Genomic DNA, 5073 nt, shown 5'->3' on the forward strand with positions numbered 1-5073 from the left:
GAATGTGAATAAAGTATGACACAAATAACACTGAACGTTCCAATTTTTTCGTCATCTTTTGCTAGTGCCTACTCAAACACTGACGCATCAGATCAGGCAATGAAAAAAATCAATGTCAACCTTCTAAGCTGCTGGATTCAGAGGCTTCGCAGGTTTGTGCAGCAAAATGCAAATCAATAAATAGTTTAATGCAGCCAAAAAAAAGATTTGAGATTGTAATCCAGCTAGCTCAAACTGCAAAAAGGTGAAATTACATCTTTTCTATTGTTTGTACCATGTAGGATAAAGCATTGTCGCCGGTGTGTACCTAAGACTGAGAGATGGCAGGTTGTCTGAGCTGCAAACCAGCTCCAGGTGTAGCAGGTCAGGACGGTGCAGGGCAGGGGCGTCCGCGGTCAAGGGGCAGGGAGGCCATCGGAGGGCTTCACCGGCGTCGTGGACGAGCTCCGATGAGGGCGGTGAATCGACTGCTGCGACCTTTGACCGCCGGCTCGGGGAAACGCGAGCAGGTAGCGACTCGGGGAACCGCTGGGGGGCGAAAGCGCGGGCCGGTGCGGGAAGCTTGAGCGGCCGGCGACGACGGTGAGGCGACGGCGCAGCGAGGCCCCAGCGACTCAGTGACCAAATGCGCGCGCCTGGCCGCGCCGCTCGATTCGCCGGATTCGAGCTCCGGTGCGACGGGGAATGGGCTTCCAGTCGGCTCGCGCGACGCGGCACCGGATCCGGCACACCGGCTGCTGCTGTGCTAAGGCGCAGCGAGACGATGGCGAAGCGCGACGCGACAGCGAGACGACGTGTGTGACGAGGGCCTCATGGGGCGATTAATTAGGCGGTGATGACGCGGACGTAGCCGAGGGAATCCGCCACCACCGTGTCAGCCTTGCACGGATCTAGAGCGCGAGGGCGGCTGCCCGTCACCGACACCCGTGCACGCAAGGCCGTTGGGATGGGGAAGGGCGCAGTGGCCGCCGTCGGGAGGGGATGGGGAAGGGCACCGCCACCATGGTCGTGGAGAGCAGGGCCAGCAGCGCGGTGGCTTTGGTGTCGCATCCGGGGATGCATGGGAGCGAGCGGCTTTGGTGTCGCACCTATGACGTGCGCGGGTGGCGGCGGCGCGTCCTGCTGTGGGCGGGCACGGGCGCAGGGTGGGCGCGATGGGGGCACGGCGGCGACGCAGCCAGAATCACAGGAGCGGGTTTTGTTTTCTTCCCGAAGCAACGTTTCTTTCCTTGGAAGGGAGATGGGCGTAAGGGGTGCAGAGAAAGATCGCATGGGCGACAGGCAGGACGATGGATGAATGTCGCACCAAAAAGTGTCCACGCTTTGTTCTTTTTAGTTGTAGAAGATTCAAAAATATGCCCTTGGAGGTATGCTTTCAAAATCTGGACCTTAGCTCAGCGCCATCGTTGGTGGCGCCGAGGTTACACATCTCAACGCCAAAGGGTTTGATGCCTAGGTCGGAGCCACATTGGCGGCGTCGATGCTGACATGGCAGCCAGCTCGGCGCCATGGATCTTGGCGCCAAGTTTGGCGCCGTGGTTATTGGCGCTGAGCTTGGCGCCAAAGATCCTGGCGCCGAGTTGATGTTTTAACCCAGCGCCCTCTCCACCCTCCTCCACACACCGGCACCCATCCCCACCCCACGCGCGACCGCGGCGGCCGTCGCCACCCCCACCCCCACCGCCACCCCGCTTGGCCCTTTCATGCTCACCATGCTCGCCACGTTCTAGGACCAGCTCGTCTTCTACGTCACGCCCACCGACGCGCTCGCCAAGTTCACCGCCGACCCCTCCAAGCCCCGCGTCCGCCTCGGCGGCCTCGTCCTCGAGGGCTCCATCACGCACCCCTCGCCGTCCTCCCCTGAGATTGAGTTCGTCGTCACGGACCTCATCATCGACGTGCTCGTCCGCTACGAGGACGCGCTGCCCGACCTCTTCCGCGAGGGCCACTCCATCGTCGTCGAGGGCCTCCTCAAGCCCTTCACCGATGACCTCCGCCACCACGACGATGGGAGGAAGGTCACCGAGAAGGCGCGGGAGTGCGCGTGCTTCTTGCATGGCACCAAGGTGCTCGCCAAGCACGACGAGAAGTACATGCCCAAGGAGGTCGGCGAGGTGCTCGAGTGAAACGAGAAGCGGCTCGAGGCCAAGGCAGAGGCGGCCGCCGCTCAGGGGTCCATTGTGGCTGCGGCGGCGAAGGAAGCAAAGGCAAGCTCGTAAGATTTTGTCCGCCTTCTGGTTCAAGATTTTCTGGATCTTGAGTATGAGGCATCCGGCATAGGTACATTTGGATTTGATTTCACTCTAGCGCTGGGGAATATCTGCAGCGTGATTGAATTTGATTCTAAGCTGATGTGATTGTTGAGCTGGGAATCAAGCAATTTTTGTTAGGGGGATAATGACAAATGTTGATTGAACACAATATACAAACTCGTTCTGAAGTAATACTATTGGTATACTCCTTCCACTGAGTGGTACTATAAGTTTACTAGATCATAAGGGTGAGCTATAGGTGGATTTGAATTTGATTTCACACCAGAACTGGGGGTATCTGTGGCATGATTCGGTTTTAAGCTATTGTGACTGTAGTACTTTTGGCCAGGGGATAAAGCAATTTTTTTTGTTACGGGCTGATTGAGCGTGGCTTCATGTATTGTTTCTCAAGCATTATTATCAGTAATACTATTTCGACTGAGTAGTATGGTTTTTGTGTTATCCTTGAGTTTTTGTAGTTGGAAGTGAGAACCAAGTAGTCAATTATGCTGGTATTCATGCCTTCATGGACATGTGGTGCTCTAACGTGCCTTAAGTATTGGAGCGTATGTGCTGTGTAGCTTTAGAGTTCTAGAGCTATTGAGCTATTTGAGTCCTTAGGTCATCGAGTCCTCGAATCGTCTAGCTTCTCTTTTCGGGGGAGAGCCAGAGCAAGCCAGCGAGAATGTCCCCTAGAGAGGAGAGAGCGCATCTCCTTTTATAGTTAAAAGGGATGGCCTTACAAGTGAGAGAAAGGATACGTGTGCTACCTAGTCTTATTGCCCACACTATCAGGTACGTGACGGTCATCGGTGCCCACAATACTGTTTATGTCAGACGCAGGTGGCAGGCTTATCGTGTTCACCTGGTACGGCAAACGCCGGTGCCTACAATACTGTTTGTACTCTAACACGCCTAGAAGGTTGTATAGTGCTCGTCTGGCATGGCCTAGTGGCACCGTCCTGAAGGTGCGCAGGGCATGGCATGGTACGGTCCTTGGTATTGCAGTTGACTTGAGCGCCTTACCTTATCTACTCTGCCTGATCCCTGGGCCCTTACCGAGCGGGTGTCCCCGATCAGCCGTCCCCAGTTGGCCCCGACCGCATTGGTCAGTGAAGAACCATGAGCAGATGTTCGGCGTATCTCTGGTCGAAAATGGAGGTCGGAGTTGGACCTCACCTCCACCTTGGCCAGGGCTTCCGGTCGGGAACCGGATCGTTGTCCCGGCCTATCATTATGTATATGGGCCAGCCCAGGAGGCAAGTGTTGTTGCTACGCCGTCTGCTGGGCCGAGTTTTTGTAAGAAAGCAGGTCCAATGGGGACCCTGGGTTTATGAACCTAATAGGAGACCCCGAGCCCTTTTGGGACTTCTGTGAAGTCATGAATGCGCTGTTTATACTCGTTTTGCGAGCACCCGGTGGGTGTAAGATTGTGGATCACCATTGGCCGAGATGGAGCGTGGACCCGAGGCATCGGGTGAGACGAAGCACCAACCTGAGTGTCCGGCATGGCCAAGGGGTCAGGCAAGATGGAGCACAGACCCAAGTGTCGGGCATGCCCAAGGGGTCGGGCAAGACAGAGCGCGGTCCCAAGTGTCAGGCATGATCGAGGTGTCAGGCGAGACGGAGCGCAAACACAAGTGTCAGGCGTGACTGAGGGGTCGGGCAAGACGAAGCATGGACCCAAGTGTTGGGTGTGGCCGAGGGGTTAGGTGAGACAGAGCATGGACACAAGTGTCGGGCGTGGCCGAGGGGTCGGGCGAGATGGAGCACAGACCCAAGCGTCGGGCACGCCCAAGGGGTCGGGCGAGACAGAGTGCGTTCCCAAGTGTCAGGCGTGGCCAAGGGGTCAGGCGAGATGGAGCGTAGACCCAAGTGTCGGGCGCGGCCGAGGGGTCGGGTGAGACGGAGCGTGGACCCAAGTGTCGGGCGTGACCAATGGGTCAGGAGAGACAGAGCACGGACCCAATCATCGGGCATGGCCAAGGGTTTAGGCAAGACGGAGCGCGGACCCAAGTGTAAAACACAAATGATTCCGTGGGTCAGGATCGAACAAGAAGGTCGAGATAACCCTGTCCGCTTTGGAGCAGATCAGGCGAGGGCCACTGGGGATCATTTGTGTTTTCTCCCTGACTCTTTTTGAAATGAGGCAGCCTTGAGCCCTTTGCGGGCTGGCCTTCGAACCCCGATCGGTCGTCGCTCATATCGAATGAGGCGACTACCGCTTCGTGACGCAACACAAAGCGTTGTGATACATCAATTGCATATGCAATGCTTGGATGTATGGGATGAATGGATGCATGAATGTATGGATGAATGTATGAATGCATGCATGTGAAAGGATGAATGAATGATCATGCACTAGAAAAGAAAATAAAAAAGGGGTTTGGTAAAGTTACCTCGATGACTCAAGTGACGGATCTGGGGAGCTCCTATCGGATATGTCCAAATGGGATCTGTGTCCATCATTTGTGATGGAGTTGGCATAGTCTGCATGGGGCATCCCACTGCTCCTTTCCTGTCTCTCAGTAGCCACCCAGGCCGTGCGATCGACCTGGGTGACCCATTGGTCTGTCCTCGATGGAGATCCTATTGGTGGGCCCCTCTAGACCCTTCCTAGGAAGGTGGAGGGGTGTTTGCGTGCGGTTGCACCTTATTTCCCATGCCTAGGTTGCAGTAGTGGTGGGCCCTGCCCAAGCCACGTCCTGTTAACCAAGCGACGTTTCATCGGGCAGGGCACATCCCATCAGCCAGGGCGTGTCCCACCGCACGCCTCTTCGCCTTAAATAGGGAAACTGAGAGGGTTTTCGTCCCATTCTTT

General features: G+C 56.1%; 1 pseudogene; it reads left to right on the forward strand.

Annotated features, from left to right (window-relative positions):
• The first annotated feature begins 981 nt into the window (after positions 1 to 981).
• LOC136510254 (cytochrome c-type biogenesis protein CcmE homolog, mitochondrial-like) lies at positions 982 to 2219 on the forward strand (annotated as a pseudogene).
• Positions 2220 to 5073: the final 2854 nt, after the last annotated feature.

Source organism: Miscanthus floridulus, chromosome 16 (assembly GCF_019320115.1).
Source record: "Miscanthus floridulus cultivar M001 chromosome 16, ASM1932011v1, whole genome shotgun sequence".
NCBI lineage: Eukaryota > Viridiplantae > Streptophyta > Magnoliopsida > Poales > Poaceae > Miscanthus > Miscanthus floridulus.